Below are 24,691 nucleotides of genomic sequence, written 5' to 3'. Positions count from 1 at the left end.
ATGCACCGCGTGGCCCATTCACGTAGCCTCGGCAATGTTTTCCATCTCCTCAAAAGTATATCTGCTGTTGTGAATGTTAGAGTCCACTCTGTAAGCCACATCGATCTGCAGGTTGAACAGACTCCTAAATTGATAGTGCAGTTTGTTTAGGCGATTTTACAGCTAACTAGCTGTGTTACATGCTGATATTGTCTTTGGTATTATTGTGTGTAGTTACGTTTGCTAGCTAGGTACCTAGATAGCTAGACAGCCAGCCCATAGCATGGCTGTCAGCCAGCCCATTGCATTGTGGATTTTGTTGTCGACTTCAGCTGCAACAGATTTCCACAACGATTTTACATGTTGCTACCAAACTTATTATAATGCCAAAATGAAGCACTTGTTCACAAAAAAATATTTATCTTACATATAAGTGTTATTTAACACAGTAAATTAAAGGAATTGGTGGTTTTGGGTGTGTTTTTCCTTTAAGGTTGTGTAGAAACACCATGCACTGAGTGAGTGATGCACCTTAATTCAACGTTTAGAGCCATCTGGATCCTATTGGGTACAGTACTATTTTAACATCTTATCAGGAATCCGTTGAGCAGTGATTAAGCTAGGTTACTGATCTGATAAGGCCCGCCTGCTCTCTACAGTGGAAGTCGTGTTAAGTGGGCCGTATGTTGAGCTGCTGTTAAATGTGTTTTGAGGTCTGCCATGCCGGTCAGGTGGCTACAGGCTACACCACACAGTGTTCAATCCATGCCTGAGGAGCAGACTCACTGGGCAGACACATTACTTAAAGGGCAACATCTCACTGAGCACGCCTCGACCTGCCCGAGGGGGGTGTTTGTGTGTCGTGAGTGTGTGTTTGTATCAAAGTGTGTATGTCCTTATATGTACTGTGTGTGTGTGTATGTGTCTGTGAGAGGGAGCCCTATATCCTGAGGATTCTTAGTTGTTGTTCATTTCCTGTTCAGAGACAAAATAAGCACATAAAGGCCAAACCGCGCTCTTCCTTGGCCTTCAACCACATCAGAGTAGTTTTCCACACAAGTGGCTAACCACAGATAATTATACAATTAAAACTATTTTCTGCGTCCATCTGATCTATTTTGCCATTAGAATGACACTAGAGCATTGAGGCCTCACTCGCTCTTTCCCTGAGCAAAACCCTCTCCTCTTGATCACACAACTAGACAGAAACCTCCGCAACAGAAGAAAACGCTAACTGAGCTGTGAGGAATAGGGGGTCTATTTGTTCAGCAGGATGTTAATGAATAAAGCAGGACCCGGTGGCATTCAGTATGAACCACCGTTTTCATAGGGCCACAAGGAAATGGAGAGGTTCATTTGACTGTTGGTTTAAATTAACCTTCAGTTACTGAGAGAAAAGGACCTGAGTGACATTACTATTTTCTAAGACAACACTCTCTTACGCTTGTCGTACTTGACATAAATTATTCATTATGACAAAGAAAAGCAGAGCTAAACAAATAAGTCATAAATTAAAGGTCAATACCGACCTGCATTGTAAGATAAATCAAATAAGAATTCATACATACATGATGATTGTGATCATTTCACAAAATGTTACTGTTGAATATGCCTTTGTAAGCAAAACTACAGAGAAAGGGAATAGAGGAGAAATGTATTATATCCATGTCTTATCTATACTGAACAAAACTATAAACGCAACATGCAACAATAACAAAGATTTTAATGAGTTACAGTTCATATGAGGAAATCAGTCAATTGAAATTCATTAGGCCCTAATCTATGGATTTCACATGACTGGGCAGGGGCGCAGCCATGGATGGGCCTGGGAGGGCATAGGCCCACCCACTTGAGAGCCAGGCACACTGACTGGGGAGACAGTTTTTTTCCCCACAAAAGGGCTTTATTACAGACAGAAATGTTATTAGGCCCATAAAAATGTACAGCGCATGCACATATAGGATGTCTCGTACTGGGAATAAATTAATTCTACTTTCACCCATGTCACTTAATTTGGACTAAGAAAATACACTTGATGACACTGTCAAGAAGCATTATGACCATTATAATCGTATAAACCAGATAGCCTATCAGGTACATGGCCTTAAGTCGGTCATTAGTCACAAAGAGGGTGTCTTGTCCTGCTCCTGAAATCTGCTCCTACACCTACATAAGAGTTTTGACACGCTTATGTAGGTGTCATAACCAGCCATAAAATAACACAATATTTGTTACAACAGGTATGTGTCATGACAGTGTTATCACCATATTATGACAGGTTATGAAAAGTTATGTCAGACATTGTGACATTATGTAGTACTCGCAAGACCACATATTGAGTGTCTAGGTCTTGTCTAGGTGTCGGATACATTTGTCCTCGGTCTTGATTCGGTCTCGGACAGTGAGGCCTCCTAATTTCTTCCCGAGATCAGCGGAGTAAAAAAACTCATAATTATCAGCTTCCATTCAGTCAGTGCATAAAACTGTGTGGCCAGGCAAAATATATACACTCCTTTCTTAACATTAATATCTTAACAGCCTTTATATCTATTATAGACATGTTTGAGGAGTGGTGAACCTATAGGCCTTCAGTGTGTGACAGATTTGTGATTCTGAAAGGACAACAACCGTAATAGCAGCACACTCAAGTAGGAGGTGAACTTTTTGTAAAACACAAAGGGCCAGTAGTGTAGTGGAGGGTATAGGCAGGTATAAGCCATATACTCACCTTTTTTTCAGTGTGCATTGCTTATACTCACTTCTTAATCCCTACTGATGCGTATCAAAGTAGTATAGTATATAAATGATCAATGATGTAGTACAATAGAGAAATCATGCACAAAGTAGCCTACACAATCGCAAAGCCTGTGAAATATATTCACATGCGCGCGCCGCACACATAGCCTAGTTTCAGCAGAATATCATATCTCAACTGGTTTTGGAATGGAGCAGCTCACAGAAGAATGACATCGGTAGCCAGTAGGGTAGGGTAGGAAAGACGTTTCAACTTATATCAACCAGTAAAATCTACCAGTAAATACTAACTAAGGCAACAATGGCTATGTAAACCAGGTACTGGAAAAGTTTAGTCCGAAGTGTTGGTTAGTATGCTATTTGTGATGCGCAATTGTCATCATGTGCTGTTTGCATCAGGGGCGTAGACATGGATGGGCCTGGGTAGACAGAGGCCCACCCACTGGGGAGCCAGGCCCACCCAATCAGATTGATGTGGTTTAAGCATTATTCTGGACTTAGATCATCAAATGTTTGTATTTTTTCTATTTAAAAAATGTGTGATTTTGAGAGTGAAAATCTGAAAAATCTATAGGAAACAATTATTTTTTTTAAACAGGATTTCTCACAGGGTGTCTTTCCTTCGCTGGGTGGGCCGTTTGGGAACGTTTTGGCAAAATTAGAGTATACCCACTTCTCCATGCACCACTACAACACTGCATAGGGCCGATGGAAAGACAGCAGTCACACACAGCATGATGTTAAAGGATAAGCAGTCCATAAACACAGACATAATAAGCCAGTAGGTCCCAATCATAAGAATACAAAAACACAACCATTAAGCATTTCCCAAACAAAATGTACAACTATTACTTCCCATTGCAAAAAACATTTCACGTTCAGCACACAAATTAATGGATGACCTAAAGTTAAGTGAAAATATGAAACAGACAATCATAACTTCAATCAAAAATATCAAATTCCCAGTTTATGCCACAAAACCAACTTCATAAGAGGTTATAAAAATAGGTTCTATTTGACTCAATGTTCCATGACGTACACTAAGATATTGTTGGCAGAATAAATGGATGCAGTTCAATGCTAGTCCCCAAAATATTGCTATCGAGTTGTAAATCACACATTTGCTGCCTCCATTCAAGATGCACTGTTTCAGTGTCAATGACTCAATATTCTGGACAAAAACAGACGAATGTAACTAAGGCTGGGAATGACAATACAGTCAAACTATATAGGGCAATGATCACAAGTTAGTCATAACGTGGCTAATAGGCTAGTGTAACTATTTATGTAGCAAGCTAAAAACATGGAGCCTAACATTAGCTAGCTAGCTGCTAGGAGAATGTCATGTCATGCCATGCCATGCCATTGAAGGACTGACTTTTTCCCCTCAAACCGTTTTTTGGCAATACACAGCTAGAGATGCAGGTGTCATTTGGTTAGCTAGCAAGAACTTGAACGACTGTTAAACAGTTAGCATATCTCCTGCATTTGGAAATTCACTCTAGCCATCTACTCCGATTTTAGAGCACTCTCGTCTGAGTGTGGCAGAGTGTGACAAGCATTAGTTGTTGATCTTGATGTGCATAGCTGAGGGAGAGAGAGCCTACCTTTTCATGGTTGTTTGATCAATAGAACTATAAAGTTCCCAAAAGTAAGAGGACTTCTGTGCAGTCTCGATTTTAGCATGTAACTCTTGATGGGGCAAACTCAAAAAAAATGTTTTTATGCATGCCAGCAAAGACACTACACAACACTAAACAATACATTAATTGAAGTATAACGGCAACAAGCCGTGCCCACAAACTGTTAGGGCCTACATAACACTGTCCCAACAGCAGAGCTTTCTTTCCAGCACAATTGAGTGAATCCTTACCCCCGCTATAACTGGCTATCAACGGAAACTTGTCTGGCCGCGAAACAATTAATTCAGCCTCATTTACTGCCTTTTAAAAAAACATAGCTGATATGGCTGACTTGCTTAAACAATTGTGGTTTCTACTGACAATTGAGATGTGCAAACTATGGCATAAGAGAACGATCTGATAAAACCCATTCCGTAATTTTGATTAAGACATTAATGAGCGAGCGACGACGGACGTAGTCAATATAACTATGTGTTCAGCACTTTTGAAATGTACAGCGACAGAATGCAGAACATGGGCTGCTCTGACAGTATTTTCCCTGTACACCAAGTCAGAACCGTAGGATAAATAAAGGGGGCAGAAAGCAGACAACGAAACCTCTTACAATATTAGATGATGACATTTCTCAAAAACAGGTTATAGGCTACATGTTTTTTTTTTGTTTTTTTTATTTCACCTTTATTTAACCAGATAAAGCAAAGCAGTGCGACAAAAAACAACACGGAGTTACACATGGGATAAACAAAAGTACAGTCAATAACACAATAGAAAAATCTATATACAGTGTGTGCAAATAGAGTAAGGAGGTAAGGCAATAAATAGGCCATAGTAGCAAAGTAATTGCAATTTAGCAAATTAACACTGGAGTGATAGATGTGCAGATGATGATGTGCAAGTAGAAATACTGGTGTGCAAAAGAGCAAAAAAGTAAATAAAAACAATATGGGGATGAGGTAGGTAGTTGGATGGGCTATTTACAGATGGGCTATGTACAGCTGCAGCGATCGGTAAGCTTCTCAGATAGCTGATGCTTAAAGTTAGTGAGGGAGATATAAGTCTCCAAATTCAGCCAGTTTTGCAATTCGTTCCAGTCATTGGCAGCAGAGAACTGGAATGAAAGGCGGCCAAGAAAACACACACAGCCACTTCATTGAATAGCGGGCTACTGGTTGCTTTGCACTGCTTGCAGTTAGCCACTGATTCCTTCCAAACAACTCATTGTTGAATTTGCCATTTCCAACCTGCTGTGTAATTTTTTGTCCAATGGCCAATGAGCACCGATACGTTTATCTATAATTTATCTTCATTATTTATCTTTATAAGACAAAGATTAAAAAGGATTTGCCAGTAGATTGTCGACTTGATTCATGATGATGACTGCTAGCTAAGACTTTGAAAGTAAGATGTTGACATGATCAGTCCAATCAAAGCTACTGTACATATAACGTGATTTGACGTCATTACATCTGTAGCCAATGACCTTGAGCCTTCTTGGAAGGGCACTTGTAATATAAAACTCTATGGCAGGACCCAAAGGGCAAAAATGTTGGATGTCTACCCTTACTAAGGACATAAACTTCACGATGACGTAGTGACCCCATGAGTGACAGAATACTGAGCCAATCACGGAGGCGTAGAAGGCCCATTGTTCCTCACTGTGTTTGGGTTAGTAAAAATGTGTAGCGTAGCTCTATTTTACCTCTGCATGCATTTTTTCACTATTCTGACTGTCTAAATAATCCATGTGTTGTTCTGAAATATGAACACAGAAATACTGGACATTTTGAACTCTTATTATGGTGGTGATTTGACAAAATTACAATAATGGTCTTGAATTTGACTTTTTTCTGGTTTCGTTCTTGACTCGGTCTCTGACCCCTTTCCCCCTCCTGGTCTCGGTCTTGACTCTGTCTCGATTTTCTACGGTCTTGGATCAAATCGAGTCTCATTTTAGGTGGTCTTGAACACAACACTGATGACATGGTATGGCGTGTCATAATGTGTTATGAAAAACTAGTCTTGGAGGTGTGTTTCCTGACCAATTCCGCATTTGGTTAATGATATTTGGCCCCATTAGAAGGAAACCTATTTCACTTCCTCTAAATCCCCAGAATGAATCTAAGACAACATTTATTACAGATTTCTTGAGTTAAAGCTTTTGTCGAGGATGTTTTAGTTGCGCAATTTTACATCTAACTAAGGTGTTTGGTGCATTACTTCTTAAGTAAAAAAATGCGCAACGTGTTGTCTTATGTTAACAGACGGAGCTGCTGGGGGGTCTGTCTCACTGTCTATGCTATTTGATAGAGAAATCACTGCAGCTGTTCACACAATGTTAATAGGCAAATGGACACTGTCAAATCAAAATCCAACCTTAATTTACCCGTGGTGAGGCACGAATATTCCAAACTCTGTTTTAGATGAGACTTTATGACAAAAATGATCCTATTTACAGATTATAGTCAATTTTGACACTACAATAACTGTTTCTGACTCATATCAATGCCATTTATGTCGTTTTCAAAGGGATTTGTTGCTTTTTAAAGGCAGTCACTCTAAATTAAATGGGGATAGGCGTCAAGTCTGGGCTTTAGCTGGGCCACTCAAGGACTTTCACATTCTTGTTCTGAAGCCATTCCAGCGTTGCTTTGGCTGTATGCTTGGGGTCATTGTCCTGTTGTAACGTAAATCTTTGCTTCAGTCTAAGGTCGTTTGCAGGTTCTCATCAAGGATATGCCTGTATTTGGCTCCATTCATTGTTCCCTCTATACTTACCAGTCTCCCAGTCCCTGCTGCTGAAAATCATCCCCATAGCATGATGTTGCCACCACCACGATTCAGGTAGGGATGGTGAGCGGTACCTGGTTTTGCATTCAGGCCAAAGAGATCTATTTTTGTCTCATCAGACCACAGAATCTTTTGACATGCTCTCATGTGCCTTCATGCAATCCCATAAATCCAAGATTGGTGAAGTGCTGTAGAGACCGTTGTCCTTCTGGCAGGTTCTCCCATCTCAGCCAAGGAACTCAGTAGTTCTATCAGAGTGTTCATTGGGTTCTTAGTCACCTCCCTGACCAAGATCCTTCTTGCCCGGTTGCTCAGTTCGGTCGGACGGCCAGCTCTAGGCAGAGTCTGGTTAGTTCCATATTTTTTCCATTTACCAATGACGGAGACCACTGTGCTCTTGGAGACTTTCAACACTCTAGAAATGGTTTTATACCCATCCCCAGTATTATGCCTCATCACAATTCTCTGAGATCTACAGATAGTTCATTGGATTTCATGGTATAGTTTCTTATCTGACCTACAATGTCAACTGTGCGACCTTATATAGGCAGGTGTGAAACATGTTTTCACTTTGTCATTATGGGGTATTGTGTGTAGATGGGTGAGGGAGAAAAAAATCGACTTAATCCATTTTGAATTCAGGCTGCAACACAACAAAATGTGGAATAAATCAAGGGGAATGAATACTTTATGAAGGCACTGCATGTCAGAGCCAGGGGAGTGACCTCCCTCTGGGCAAGCAGATTAAGCCCTGCCCTCCTGGCTCTAGCCTGCAGATGACCCTTGACCTGGAAATCCTACCTCTCTCCCAGTCCACCAACTGAGGACAAGGAACTCTGATAGATACTCCTTTTCAAGAAGTTCAAGGGAAATGTGCGTCCGCGCAGGCCAGTATGCCTGGGAGGAACCCTTTTATGTTTATGGGCGATCTTGATGAGGATACATACCCATTAGGTTTCAGACATAGAGGAGGTCTGTGGTATTAGCCATGAACAAGTGCACCATCAGCACAGAGAAAGACTCAAACCATTGACCACAGAGACCACAAATGAGGCGTTAAGTAGAGTGGCACAGCAGCAGAGTGGGGCAGAGAGATAGAGAGATTTACCCCTCTTCTCCTCTCATCCATGCATTTGTCCGCTCTCCCTCTATCCACTCCTCCCCAAACCAGCCCATCTCCCTCCCTCTTCCACTCCCTCCATTTCACATTTACATCAAAACATGTTGAATGGCCCACAATGCTTTGTCACAAAATAACAACTGTCACCTTCAGCAGAATTCATTAAATCAATGTTAATGTTGTTTTCCTATAATGTCATTTCTGTAATTGAAATTTAATTCTCCAACAATATTTTGGGAAATGTTTAATTGACGTTTGCTGTAATTAATTGCTGGGCAGAAACCAAGGCAGAGGCAGGGAGAAGTTAAAAAACGCAACCTGACAGAGATTGGGAGAGAGGAAAGGGGTACTGGCGGGGCAGGCCGGGGAGAGGGGCCTGCTGGGACGGTTTCATCATCACGGCCACCCCCCTGCTGATGGGATAGGGGAAGGGAGGGGAGATAGATTCTTCTTCACAGTCGGGAGATTTAATTGCACACAGATTCCATTACCTCCGCACAAATGTCACGTTCACTTCTGATCAGTGGCAAGGCAGGCCCTGGCAGTCAGCCAGACTAGAGTGCAGAAAGTATTCAGCCAATCAGAGAACCCATGGCAGACAGAGGAGAGGGACAGGGAGACTAGAGCATGCCAAAGATGTTAAAAACAAAGGACAGTCACACACACAAAGCTGCCGGTGCTACTACGACCGGTGTATCATTCAGCGAGTATGTGTGTAAGTGTGTATTTTTTGTTTTGATTGCTACTTTTCAATGATTTTGCCAATATGACACAAGGTGATCATTTAGAATGATATAGTCATTAAAAATGAAAGACTGCCATCGGTATGATGATATTCTGTAGACGTTTGTGCAAAACATGTTCTGTGTTAAAAAATGTAACGTTAGAAACCTAACCCTAAAACTGTTTCTAATTGACAAAACAAAAGAGAAAACATGTTTAGTATAATGTCTAATTTAAGTCACCATTCAAGATCCATACTTGTGTAGTAATATTTTCTGCAACGCATCAAGTTTCAATATGATAAACTTCTTGATAAATGTACACATTCTTTTAAGTTGTTTCATTATTGTTTCATTCACGAAATTAAAAGTAATTTTAGGGTAGATGTAGATAGAGTAAGAATGTGCACTTACCGTGTTCACTCGTGTAGGAAAGACTGGCGCTCCATTCTTCCAATGAGAATTCAGCTTAGGTTCTTTGGAGGCGGGATCATCAGGAGTTCACAGATGACACTGTATTTAAGTATGCGAGGGACAGACAGAAGAGAAGGACAGGGGAGATAGATATATGTCTATTACAAACAGGATGTGAAAAGGTGGGGAAATTCCCTACAGTTCACTTAACCCACATCAACCGTGAATGTGAAGAGGGAAAATTAAACGTGATCAATTCCAACCACACATATTTTACATGAGTTATGACACACTGATTCCTGTTGTCATCTCATGACCTAAATACATAGTCATGTCACTGTTTTAATCTTTACAAAGACAGATCAGTGGTGATTGCATAATGTGGTGATGATGCTGCTGATGAAAATGTCAGTGTTAACAAAATAACAACGTATACAACTACAGAACTCTGATTCTCATCAAACTCTGCATGTTCTCAGTGACACATTGAACTATAAACCCACACCATCGTCTGTGAGCTCTGTCTCAAAATAGTCTGAATTTTGCAAGGCCATTTTCTGAACACCATTCAGAAAATTCAGTCAGTTACAAAATTACATTTGTGAACTTGGTATGTGTGTATGGTATACCATATTTTACGATATACCGGTATTGATGCACAGACCGGTTTGGGTTTTTACTTTACCTTCTATAACGGTATTTTAATGTTTGGTTTGTTAAATGTGACACGCCGTGTGTTATGTCCATTTCTATAGTTTACTCGGCATCTTGTGTCATCTCTCTCAGCTCTCTCTCTTTGCATTCCGGTTTCCACAGACTAAGCCCCGCCCCCTGTCAAGGAGCACCTTTGTTGTTCCTTGACCATAAGACACTTGCCTTCAGTCTGCAAGGTCAATGCAGCACATGCAACAATGTTGATGACAACAATGCTGTTTTCACTTTGCTTCTTATTATAAATCCCCTAGCGTTCTATATTTACACTACTAGTTTACATTTCTTACATCTGAAAACTGCTAGTTTGTATTTTCTTAGGCAGTTGGGCCTAAATCATGTTAGCCGCAAATGCTAATTGCTAGTTAGCTGGTTAGCTAATAAATGTACTGAGTCAGAGCAAACGTAACTAGCTATACAGCCTGATAATACCAATACCTAAATTAGCATGTTGTTTGTGTTACAGTATCCTCTAAATCAAAGAGGAATACTCAAAGCATGAATATGTTAAGTACATAAAGTAGCTAAGACAAAACATTCAATGTAGCCAAAGACTACAGGGTCCCCTAGGAAACACTTGTCAACACTTTGGTTCCTACCCTGTCACAATAACTCCTTCCTGGCATTTTCATTCGTTGTCATGTCAAACAACACTGTATTCAAAGTGCCCACTATTATATTCTAACTACAGAATTAGAATAATAATTCTATTTCCATGGAACCAACAGTTCACCCAAGTGTTTTGCTCTAAATGGCAAATCAAATCGCAACATTTGGTTAAAAATAAGCCCTAGATTGTTTGGCCATATCGTGCAGCCGTACGTGGCAGTGTGGAAATTATCTCAAATAAGCGCAGGAAATACAGAAATTTATGAAAATACAGATTTTTTGGGGGGGGGATTCAGTTGAACAGTATAAAGCAATCAGAATGGAGAAAAACCCATTGAAATCACTTAGAATGTATGTGTTGCCACCCTAGGATCACTCACTACTCAAAGCAAATTTAGAACTATTATTATTCAAAAACATAAAATACCGTCAAATACTGTCATTCTTAAAAAAAAATATACAGTGATATCATATTTTAGCCATATCGCCCAGCCCTAGTGTGTGGGCGTGTGTGTGCGTGACCATCTATATCTTTAGGCCTATCTGTTTATGGCATGAGTGTATAATGCACTTTTGTTCTCCCACCAGAAGAACAGACCTTGGAGCTGGATCTCCATTAATTGACCTTGCCTATGAGACCCAGTGTCAAAAGACTAAATATATAACTCTGACTCTTTCTCTGTGCAGCAGTAGTGTGTAGAGGCTCCAAACCAGACACAACAAGCCACAGGCCCGCCATCCCAACTCCTCATAATTCATGAGTGTGGAATTCAGCTAACCCCATTAACGCGGCATTGTTTCCACAGCCGGGCCACATTCCTCTGCCCGCCATCAGCCTCTGAACCCCAGATAAGACCCCTCTGATTACCCGCCTGCATGCCTGTCATTACTCCCAAAAAATATGTTGATCCCAATAGACGGCTTCACCCCTCTGAATTTATGGCTGCTCCACTTTGCTCAAAGGAGCATTGGCTCAAAAAGGCCCTGTAACTTTGAGACCCCGCACAGAAGGCACTCAACAGGCTATTGAGAAAAGACTCAATAAAAAAGCATACCCCCATGCAGAATTTACAATGGCTCCAAGAAAATCTAATTGATGAGATCATTCTAAAAGAGATTCGATTCATGGTCTCATGTAAGGGATGTAAAGAAAGTGTGAGAGTAAAAGTACTTTTGAAGGTAGGCCATTTTACTTCACTTCTCAAATTAGCAGGCAGCAGTTAAAGAGTGGCTGTTTAGTTTATAGATGTGCCACTGGCTTTCCATCCAAAAAACTGAACAAACAGCCAAACACTGTATGATACAGTACAGTATCTTGAAAGTCATATTCACTGCCACAACATCCAATAGACATAGCTTAGCTGTTGTACTGTATATGTTTCACTTGTGGACTTCCACACAGCAGCTGCTCAACACACAACTTTCAGCTTCAGAAGCATGTGTTTTTAATCTCTCCTTTTCACCCAAATTACAATCTTTGTCAGTTTCAAAGGGAACTAGTAACCAGCCACTTTAAATTAGTGTGTTAATTGATACTTATTAGTGTGTCAAGTTTCCAAGCGATCTGACGACAAACTTGTGGAGAAGGTTTTTGTTCTACCCAGGTCCATGAAACATTAGGTAAACTGGATGGGAGCAAGGACAACCTACTTTTCCCTAGGGCTGGGCGGTATACCGTATTTTACAATATACCGGTATTGATGCACGGACCGGTTTGGGTTTTTACTTTATCTTCTAAAATGGTATTTGAATGTTTGGTTTGTTAAATGTGATAGGCTGTGTGTAACGTCCATTTGTATAGTTTACTCCGCTACTTGAGTCATCCCTCTCCGCGCCGCTTTCCACACAGACCTAGCCCTGTCACTCAAGGAGTGGTCAAGCTTGTTGCTTGACCATGAGACACTTTCGTTCAGTCTACATGGTCAATGCAGCACACGCAACGATGTTGTTTCCACTTTGATCTTAATATAAGTACACAGGCGTTCTATAATTACAAAATTAGTTTGTGTTTCTTACATCTGCAAACAGCTAGTTTGTATTTTCTTAGCAAGTTAGCCTAAATCGTGTTAGCCACTAATGCTAATCGCTAGTTAGCTGGCTAGCTAGGCGTTATACCGTTGGCTAGCTAACTAGCTAAAAAGTACTGAGTCAGAGTCAGAGCAAACATAGCTAGCTAATACAGCCTGATACCAGTGCTGGTGGAGACCTAATGTTGTTTGTGCAACAGTATCTTCTAAATCAGGCTACGTGAATAAAGATTTTGATCTAAATTGCAATTGCAACATTTGGTTAAAAATAAGGCCTAGTTTTTTTGCCCATATCGTGGCAGTGTGTGATCTCAAATGAGTGCAGGAAATGCAGAAATAGATAGAAATGCAGGAAGTTATTTTAGGTTGAAGTTTTAATTATTTTTTATTTAACTAGGCAAGTCAGTTAAGAACAAATTCTTATTTACAATGACAGCCTAGGTACAGTGGGTTAACTGCCTTGTTCAGGTGCAGAACGACAGATTTGTACCTTGACAGCTTGGGGATTCAATCTAGCAACCTTTCGGTTACTGGCCCAATGCTCTAACCACTACGCTACCTGCCACCCTAGTTGAATTGAACAGTATAAAACAATCAGAATGGAGAAAGACCCATTGAAATTATTTAGAAGGTATGTTGCCACACTAGGGTCACGCACTACTCATAAAGCAAATGTAAAACTTGAATTACTCAAAAACATAAAATACCGTCAAAAATTTGAAAAATACCATGATTGGGCGGTACACCGTATTTTACAAAATACCGGTATTGATGCACGGACCGGTTTGGGTTTTTACTTTATCTTCTAAAAAACGGTATTTGAATGTTTGGTTTGTTACCATTATTTTGGCCATATCGCCCTACTTTTCCCCCCTCCATGTCCAATACACAGAGGGATCACAGTCAACGGGACATCAAACCACACATAATAAGGGCCCCATTGACAAACGTCAATACCAAAACATTATATATGGACCAAATGGTGGTTGGTAGCCTCAGAATGCTGTCTGTGTCCAACACAGTCCACCTGAGCTGCCACTGCCTGTCATCAGGTAGCTAGCAGGGCTCCATCTGACTAAAGAGAGAGAACATGGTGGCTGGATCGGATCAATGGCTTGGCCCATTAGGTCACAGCACTCCTAGTACCTCATCTAATAAGAGCCGGGCTCCAGGAGCACCCATGGCTGACCCATGCTGCTGGTGACAATTATAAGAGAGTGGTCTTTCAGCAGTGACGCCCACTTGACCTGGCAGCGCAAAGGCAAGGAGGAGATCCACATGATTTAAACTCCTCCCTAAGACGTGCTGACAAGGTTAGAGGGTCAACGCAGACATTAACAGGTCAGTGTGTGGCTCACTTGGGAACAATTACTCCCAGTCACAGCTAAGTGGACACTTGATTGAACACGACGGAGGCAGGACACACTTTCCACAGATAACAATCCCCAGAGCCATTTAGGATAAAAAGCCCTTGTGATACAGCCTTTATGGGCAAAATTCATCTTCCTTTTCCCTTTTAAAGCAATGTGAGAGTGATAGAGAGACATTCTTTGGAGCAGATGAGCCTCTGAACATTAACATTTTCTACCAATGCTAATAGCAGCTTATGACATCCTGACAATTACAAGGTGACAGAAAATAATAAAACAATGGAGAGACTGTGTTAATTTCATTAGGAATCAATGGATCCGTTTTCTTGCTTTTTGTTACAGAATATCGAACATTTTAAGATAAACTGATAATATAGTGTTTTGTACTTTTACAATTAAGTATAAATGGTCTCAAGGCTCCAAACCAATTAAATTTGAAACCAATGCAATCCAAATATCTAGAAATAGGCCTATATGTGCTTATACTGTAAATATACTTGAGATGAATGAGGGCTATTTTGTTAAGGTAGAAGCAGACTTGGCAGTGATATTCATGTGTTTACTAATTAGATCTGCCATTGTTGCATTGTCTTGTTTTTTCCAATCTGACCTTTGACCTACTGACAGTTTGACCCACCTCCCACCACAATGAGTAAAACTTCTCCCGGTAAAGCTGATGTTTTTTTCCACGTACACAGTAAAACTGTCTACATGATTCCCATCCGAAACAGTTCGGAACAGTTTGTGCATATATTATTTTGTGACGTTTTTGTTTTGGTCTTTTTCGGCTGTTTGTGCACACACACAAAAATTCTCGAGGAAAGATGAAGTTCGGGAACCAAAGTCTACACCCCTTCGTCTGTCATTGGTCAACAGTAGGGATTCTTCAATAAAGTGTTTGTTGTCATTCAACGATAACAAGACAAGAGTTTGGACACACCTACTCATTCAAGGGGTTTTCTTTATTTTTACTATGTTGTAGAATAATAGTGAAGACATTAAAACTATGAAATAACACTAAGAATCATGTATTAACCAAAAGTGTTAAACAAATCAAAATATATTTGAGATTTAGCCACCCTTTAAATAGATGACAGCTTTGCACACGCTTGGCATTCTCTCAACCAGCATCACCTGGAATGTTTTTCCAACAATCTTGAAGGAGTGCTCACATATGCTGAGCACTTGTTGGCTGCTTTTCCTTCACTCTGCGGTCCAACTCATCCCAAACCATCTCAATTGGGTTGAGGTCGGGTGATTGTGGAGACCAGGTCATCTGATGCAGCACTCCATCACTCTCCTTCTTGGTCAAATAGCCCTTACACAGCCTGTAGGTGTGTTTTGCGTCATTGTCCTGTTGAAAAACAAATGATAATCCCACTAAGTGCAAACCAGATGGGATGGTGTATCGCTGCATAATGCTGTGGTAGCCATGCTGGTTAAGTGTGCCTTGAATTCTAAATAAATCACAGACAGTGTCACCAGCAAAACACCCCCACACCATCACACCTCCTCCTCCATGCTTCACGGTGGGAACCAGACATGCAGAGATAATCTGTTCACCTACTCTACGTCTCACAAAGACATGGCAGTTGGAACCAAAAATCTAAAATTTGGACTCATCAGACCAAAGGACAGATTTCCACCGCTCTAATGTCCATTGCTCGTGTTTCTTGGCCCAAGCAAGTCTCTTCTTCTTATTGGTGTCCTTCAGTAGCGTTTTTTTGAAGGCCTGATTCACGCATTCTCCTCTGAACAGTTGATGTTGAGATGTGTCTGTTACTTAAACTCTGAGGTGCAATCTGAGGTGCAGTTAATTGACAATTTCTGAGGCTGGTAACTCTAATGAACTTATCCTCTGCAGCAGAGGTAACTCTGGGTCTTCCTTTCCTGAAGCGGTCCTCATGAGAGCCAGTTTCATCATAGCGCTTGATGGTTTTTGCGATTGCACTTGAAGAAACTTTCAAAGTTCTTGAGATTTTCCAGATTGACTGACATTCATGTCTTAAAGTAATAATGGACTGTAGTTTCTCTTTGCTTATTTGAGCTGTTATTTGCCATATTATGGACTTGGTCTTTTACCAAATAGGGCTATCTTCTGTACACCACCCATACCATGTCACAACACAACTGATTGGCTCAAACGCATTAAGGAAAGAAATGAACTTTTAACAAGGCATACCTGTTAATTGAAATGCATTACAGGTGACTACCTCATGAAGCTGGTTGAGAGAATGCCAAGAGTGTGCAAAGCTGTCATCAAGGCAAAAGGTGGCTACTTTGAAGAATCTAAAATATACATTGACTTATTTAACACTGTTTTTGGTTACTACAGTACATGATGCCATATGTGTTATTTCATAGTTTTGATGTCTTCACCATTATTCTACAATGTTGAAAATAGTAAAAATAAAGAAAAACCCTGAAATGAGTAGGTGTGTCCAAACTTTTGACTAGTACTGTATATATAAATGAAAAACAGATGTGTAGGTCAATATCTTGCAGATAAAGAACTGCTTGTGGTAACGAACATCTCCGTGTAAAGTGGTCACTCCATACTTTTCATGCACAAGCATGGCTTATCGATTTGCAAACACATTTTCCCAATTTGCATAAGCTGTGTGTTGGTTGAGGTATTGTTTTTTTTGTTCATTGTTTATTTATTTTTCCTTCTCTGAAAATCAGTTCCACATTGTCCTCCCTCTGCAGTGGGCTGAAGCAGCTGTTGGCTGTTAGTGGCTGCAGACGACACAGTTCACCACTTCTCCAGGAGAAATCGAGACAGAGTGCACCACAGCTGCAGCTGATGAGAGCGGGTGTAAAAGTGTGGCAGACAGAGAGAGGAGATGGAGGTTGAGAGAGACGGAGATAGTGGGAGAGTGAGAGTGAGGATGAGAGAGAGAGAGTGCGTGAATGAGAAAGAGATTGAGAGAGAGTGAGAGAGAAAAAAGGCCAGGCATTGTCTTCCACACTCATGTTCCAGAAATAGAATGACTTTTCTCATAAGATGGTAGAAAAATCACTCTATCCAACAGAGCCCGGCAGACTATGCCATTACAGGTCCATCCTCATCACATGCACTTCCCCTCTCCACGACGGAGGAGCATGAGGCCAGGCGAGCAAGCGGTAGAGGAGCCAGGAAGCCATGCTTTAGGAAGGAGGAAAGGAGCTGAGGCGGAGGATGTCTCCCCTCTCTCTCTCTCTCTCTCTCTCTCTCTCTCTCTCCAGCTCCGCTCATTAACTGGGATCCTTTCCAATTCATTTAGGACCCCTGAGATACAACCTTCCCCCAGAATTTACCGAAATGACACAATATTAACAGATTTGCATATGCAGTACTGTGGAAGCAACAGGCTCTCCTGCTCAATTGACCTATTGGTTGTTGTGGCAGCGGAGTTATTCCCGGGGACGATTTTGTAACCAAGTGTGCGTCATGTGAATACCATCTGGGTACCACTTATTTAAAGCTGGCAGAAGTCCCGTGGCAGCCACCCTGGCAATGAGGAGGAATGGAATAAATTGCATCATTTACTTAACATCCATTTGCCGTTGTGCCCGTTAAAAACCCATGACTAAATAATTTGGTTATTTCGGCTGCCAGTTACCGCTGTCAGCCAAATTGCGTTGTACATGCGACAAACAGTGCAACTGTCAAACGGCTGATGAAGGAGGTATAGAAGATGTTAACCACATGAAATCACATTTACAGCAAGTATATTAACAACCCTCAATCCATTTACAGCAAAGAAATGTCCCAGCACATTATGTACAGCACACCACACATAAACAGACAATAAACACATTGTAATTATAATGCCAACTCTTTAATTAGTGGGTCATTTGGGGATGGTCGAACTCACTAATTGTCAGAGTGATGTGAATGGATGGGGGGGGGGGGGGGGGCACGTAAGGAGATCAAGCCTCGGGCCCAAAGTTATATATTCCCTACTCTCCTAGCGTGTTAGGAAGCAGAAAATTCAATTGGCATGGTTCCAAAGTAGAAGAGTTGAGTTCCAAACAACCTAAATCAGGAGGGACAAACATGCAAATCATTTACATGAGCTAAACTGTAAGAAAGCCTAACACATCTAAAGGTCTCACATAATGAAGGTTTCAGAGTGAGAACAATAAGTGTGCCCATTATTAACTGGCTAACAGGTGATCTGCGGTAATAATGTCAACTCTAGGGCCCAGTTATCCATCTGGATTTGCCTATCGGATAGGATTAAATGCATAGAAATAGAATGAATACAACGGACGAATCGTTGACTTGAATGGGGACTCTGGTTCTATGTATTCTATTTCTATGCATTTAATCCTATCCGATAGCCGAAATACGGATAGATAACTTTGGAAAAACTGGGCCCAGAGGACCAACGACAGCTTCAATAAGATCCATTTCCAAGGGGTTACAATACAATATTGAGAACATATTTGTATCCAAAGATTTACTTGTCCACATTTTCACCCACTTACCCTGCTAATTGCCCTGTGGAATATTACACCTGATTACTTAACAGATACCTTGCCTCACAGGCTGTAAATAGGATTGTAAACATGTATTTGACCTAACGACAACCTATCCATAACAGGGGAGGACAAAAGATACTTTGTGCAATCCATTTTCTGTAGAACATCTACTGTACTGGAAATCACTGACAATGTGAAGTACACATAACAATGGAGCATGAATGTACACCCTGTGATACAGTGGGTGCATTGCAACCAACAGTTAGTATGTGCGCTGTGCTACACATTAGCGCTGGATTTCTTAAAAAACTACTAATGGGAGATTACATACATTTTATTCGATTTTATTTAACTAGGCAAGTCAGTTAAGAACAAATTCTTATTTACAATGACGGCCTACCAAAGGCAAAAGGCCTCCTGCGGGGACGGGGGCCTGGGATTAAAATAAATAAATACAATATAAATATAGAACAAAACACACATCACAACAAGAGAGACAACACTACATAAAGAGAGACCTAAGACAACAACATAGCAAGGCAGCAACTGTGTGTTACATGCACCTGCGTGTTAAAGCAAAACAAAAACCTACAAGAATAAACAAGCCGACCAGTTGATCTCTTGTTATTACCGTGTCAAGTGATAATGATACCAGACAACTGCGTCTAGGTTCTCTACTCCCACGCCCAATGAAATATCAACCTATCAGGAGCATTGGAAACCAAAGGCTAATGAATGTAAAAAATACTTAGAGTATACAAACTTTTATTTGATTTAAAAAAAAAAAAATGATTATATAACTCGAGCACAATTGACTTGATTTAGTTACACATTTCAAACATGGACAGTACAGGGATATTTTACCCCCGATCTTGATAAGAGATTACTATACCAGACAATTTTCTTTTAAAGACAGTATTTATTGGATTACATTAAACTAATTGAATAATAATAATAACAGTAGGCTACACCAATATTAGTTTTCCATTCATACGTGTCAGGTAAATTCCCACACAGTAGATTTGCCTGGTTAAAACGAGGAAATACTTTATTTCAGTTGTATGGACTGATTGTCAAACGGATAAATCGCCCTTAGTCTGCTCAAAGTAGGACTAATTTGTTCCGATGATTATACCAACCAGAGGCTGAACATATCTTGAAAGACTTTGGTTACAAGCAAGCCTAAGGTGACACCAACATCATCTTTTAGGGAGCGGTAATGAGGTTACCAATTATGGTTGCAATTGAGATCAGCTGTGCGGGTGAATTTAGCACATATTGATGGTTTAACAAGAGATCAGCTGTGCGGGTGAATTTAGCACATATTGATGGTTTAACAAGAGATCAGCTGTGCGGGTGAATTTAGCACACATTGATGGTTTAACAAGAGATCAGCTGGTGATAATCTGGTAGCCATCGATGGTTGCAATGGCGAAGGTGCATAAAGATGTCAGAATATAGATTTCATGTTATTGTTTTACCTCTATCCACCAAGTTTTTAAACAACGGCGCGCAACCTGGTTCAACGCGCCAATAAACCAGCATAATATACTTTTGGGGTTTTTCAAAGTGCCGCCGTCTTGGAGCTAGAATTGGGATCATTTATACTGCGCTAATGATGACACAAAAAAAGTCAAGGAGAGAAATGTACAATACAGCGAACTTAGCAAACGTGGCATTTGTGGTAAGTACATAGGGGCCGCCATCCTTATGGACCTCCGCTATTGGCCCAGTATATCTTCAGGTAATGTATCATCTAACAACTAGTCATGTCAGCCTGGTGATGACAACCTGGCTGTCTTTTGTTGACATGTTGTTCAATGGTCGGTTGGCCCCCTTGAAGTTTACTATAAACTATCAAAAATAAAGAGAGTCGCACACTCCACTCTGAAGAAGGCACAGGGATGCCGAAACGTTGGTAAATACCCAATCAATTACTGGGAGTTTATATATGGAGTGTGCGACTCCCTTTACTTTGATAGTTTATAGTTTATTCGCCATTAGTCAGCACCTCCACACAAAATAATTTTTCTGGGTGTGCGGCAGCTCATGTTTTTTATTCTACCCTTGAAGTTTACCCAAATAACAACACAACACCTCAGTTCCAACAGCATGATCTCACATGATAGGAAAGGAGAGTCAGCTCCAGTGTGATTGGTATGATGGGCGGGTAAGCCCAGGTACAATCAGAGGTGGAGACTAAACAAAAATAAACAACAGCAATGTATTTGCAGAGTGTAAAATCATATAGTAGCTAAACAGGTTCCGACAGTCAATCTCACCAGGAGATGTGGTCAGCCCTCGACTCCACTTTGAAGAATGACTGCATACAAAACAGTCAAATTCCATCATCTCTCGTTTTCAATTAACCTGTCCATGTGAAGTTTATCTGCCACCTTGTTGTGTTCCACTAGGTCATTTATGTGAGACCGGCCGCTATATAGAAAAGAGAGCCGAGATAGAGAAATCTTGTGAGGGATACTAATCTACCATCCATCTCATATTCTAATGTATCCACTATGCTCTAAAAAGAGGCTACTCGTCTATTCATTTTATGAGGCATTTACAAAAAAAGATGACACTGCAAGAGTTTCACATGGTGATTAAAACTCTTTGAATTAGCCCTTCAATCATCACTTACAATTGGGTATAAAGTACACAGAAACACACTCCCGAAGCCTAAACCTGACTACTCTATAATATTAAGTGAAAATATTGATTTACTCATTTCCAACTATGGGACTCGCCGTTAAATTGAGATATTGATAAGTCAACACGTAAAAGTGGGTACATAATGTCATAATTCCACAACGATAGTATTAACGTCATGGTGTTTTGCAGGACATGTGTGTCCCACAACACCCGCATATCAACCAATCAGCATCCAGGATCCAAACAACTGGTCCAATAACTCACAACCTTATTTCTCCATCCACAACAAATACCTTTTCAACTTTACTGTAAGCCTGTTATTAAACACAATGGCAATACTAGAAATGCTACCAGTGAGTTGGATGCTCTGCTACGGAATAATACTGGATGTGCATTCACTTAAGTGCTTTGATGTCCCTTGTCAGTGTAACATTCCAGATTTCAAACACAAGGAAGCTGTGTTTTTGGTCCTTTTGGTAGTGACGTACATTTCACCACCTACAGTATGTTATAATAACATGTAACTCCACAGACTCCCAAAATCTCATGTAACTAGGGTATTTAAGTGCTACCTAAAGCATACCGTATCAAGAGTGTGCAAATGCATACAGTAGCCTATATGCCTACTGTATGTGAAGCAGTAGCGGTCGGTGCCCATATGGGAGGATTATTTTATTATTTAATGAAAAGATTTCATGAGCATGGCCTTATTTCTATTATAGCATATTGGATGACTGTCATTCATATTCCATTTACCCAGCTCAATGTAACAGCGATAGGTTTAGGCTACTACATGATACTCTAATTATCCTTATACGCAACATGAGGTTGTTACAACCTAGCCTACGAATGGAAGTTTATACCGTAGGTGGACAGGTTGAGTGACAAATTAGAGTAATCAAGGTGACAGACAGTGACACATTCAATACCAGCTTGCACACTCTTGCCTGCATCTAGCTGATCTAGGGTGTAATCATTAGTCCAAAAGTTGCAGATGAGAGTTTTTATTGGACAAATTCAGGTAGGTTTATCCCCGCAACGTTCCGTTTCCTTCCGTTTAGTCATCCAGGTCCTGAGGCAGCAAAGCATCCCCAAACCATCACACTACAGCCACCATGCCTGACCGTAGGTATAAGGTTCTTATTGTGGAAAACAGTGTTTGGTTTTAGCCAGGAATAATGGGAACCATGTCATCGTCCAATGTTTTCACAACCTGATTCGAGTCCACCTGTAGTAAATTCAATTGATTAAACTGATTGGACATGATTTTGAAAGGCTCATTCCGGTCTATATAAGATCCCACAGTTGACAGTGCATTTCAGAGGAAAAACCAAGCCATGAGGTCGAAGGAATTGTCCGTAGAGCTCCAAGGCAGGATTGTGTCGAGGCACAGATCTGGGGAAGGATACCATAACATATCTGCAGCATTGAAGGTCCCCAAAAACACAGTGGTATAAATGGATAAAGTTTGAAGTTTGGAACCACCAAGAGTCTTTGTAGAGCTGGCCGCCCGGACAAACTGAGCAATCGGGGGAGAAGGGCTTTGGTCAGGGAGGTGAACCCGATGGTCACTCTGACATGGCTCCAGAGTTCCTCTGTGGAGATGGGAGAACCTTCCAGAAGGACAACTATCTCTGCAGCACTCCACCAATCAGGCCTTTATGGTAGAGTTGCCAGACAGAAGCCACTCCTCAGTAAAAGGCGCATGACAGCCCACTTGGAGTTTGCCAAAAGGCACCTAATGGACTCTCAGACCATGAGAAACAAGAATCTCTGGTCTGGATGAAACCAAGATTGAACTTTCTGGCCTGAATGCCAAGAGTCACATCTGGAAGAAAGCTGGCACCATCCCTACAGTGAAACATGGTGGTGGCAGCATCTTGCTGTGGGGATGTTTTTTAGCGGCAGGGACTAGGAGACTAGTCAGGATCAAAAGGAAAGATGAACAGAGCAAAGTACAGAGAGATCCTTAATGAAAACCTGCTCCAGAGCGCTCAGGACCTCAGACTGGGGCGAAGGTTCATCTTCCAACAGGATAACGACCCTAAGCACACAGCCAAGACAACTCAGGAGTGGCTTCGGGACAATTCTCAGAATGTAGAAAATAGTGATGAGTAGGTGTGTATCAGGTGTGTCCGACTAGCGCTAGCTAACATTAACTACCTAACTAAATACTGTATATACAGTACTAGTCAAAAGTTTGGACACAACTACGCATTCCAGGGTTTTTCTTTATTTTTACTCTTTTCAACAGTGTAGAATAATAGTGAAGACATCAAAACTATGAAATAACACATATGGAATCATGTACTGTAGTAACCAAAAAAGTGTTAATCAAATAAATTTGATATTCTTCAAAGTAGCCACCCTTTGCTTGATGACACTCCTGGCATTCTCTAAACCAGCTTCATGAGGTAGTCACCTGGAATGCATTTCAATTAACACGTGTGCCTTGTTAAAAGTTCATTTGTGGAATTTCTTCCCTTTTCAATTTGTTTGAGCCAATCAGTGCTGTTCTGACAAGGTATGGGTGCTATACAGAAGATAGCCCTATTTGGTAAAAGACCAAGTCCATAATATGGCAAGAACAGCTCAAATAAGCAAAGCTAAAAACGACAGTCCATCGTTACTTTACGACATGAAGGTCAGTCAATCCGGAACATTTCTAGAACTTTGAAAGTTTCTTCAAGTGCAGTCGCAAAAACCAACAAGCGCTATGATGAAACTGGCTCTCATGAGGACCGCCACAGGAAAGGAAGACCTAGAGTTACCTCTGCTACAGAGGATAAGTTCATTAGAGTTACCAGCCTCCAAAATTGCAGCCCCAAAAAATTCTTCAGACTTCAAGTAACAGACACATCTCAACATCAACTGTTCAGAGGAGACTGCATGAATCAGGCCTTCATTGCTGAAAAGAAACCATTACTAAAGGACACCAATAATAATAAGAGACTTGCTTGGGCCAAGAAACACAAGCAATGGACATTAGACCGGTCGAAATCTGTCCTTTGGTCTGATGAGTCAAATTTGAGGTTTTTGGTTCCAAACGCTGTGTCTTTGTGAGACGCCGAGTAGGTGAATGGATGATCTCCACATGTGTGGTTCCCCCCGTGAATCATGGAGGAGGAGGTGTGATGGTGCTTTTCTGGTGACGCTGTCTGTGATTTATTTAGAATTCAAGGAATACTTAACCAGCATGGCTAGCACAGCTTTCTGTAGTGATATGCCATCCCATCTGGTTTGCACTTAGTGGGACTATCTGTTTTTCAACAGGACAATGACTAAACTCACCTCCAGGCTGTGTAAGGGCTATTTGACCAAGAAGGAGAGTGATGGAGTGCTGCATCAGATGACCTGGCCTCCACAATCACCCGACCTCAACCCAATTGAGATGGTTTGGGATGAGTTGGACCGCAGCGTGAAGAAAAAGCAG

The 24,691-nt window shown here is 41.0% G+C and overlaps 1 protein-coding gene across 6 annotated transcripts in view; it reads right to left on the bottom strand.

The window, feature by feature from the left end:
• The window catches only part of LOC120065057 (forkhead box protein P1-B), a 210,141-nt gene that overhangs the window by 163,899 nt on the left and 21,551 nt on the right, over positions 1–24,691 (bottom strand). For all 6 annotated transcript variants that reach the window (XM_039015733.1, XM_039015729.1, XM_039015728.1 and 3 more), the window contains exon 2: positions 9,420–9,518. The gene's annotated coding sequence lies outside the window, so the exon portion shown is untranslated. The remainder of the gene's footprint in view (positions 1–9,419; positions 9,519–24,691) is intronic.

This window comes from Salvelinus namaycush, chromosome 20, assembly GCF_016432855.1.
Source record: "Salvelinus namaycush isolate Seneca chromosome 20, SaNama_1.0, whole genome shotgun sequence".
In the NCBI taxonomy this organism is placed as follows: Eukaryota; Metazoa; Chordata; class Actinopteri; order Salmoniformes; family Salmonidae; genus Salvelinus; species Salvelinus namaycush.
This window is presented reverse-complemented; position numbering and strand designations above follow the sequence as displayed.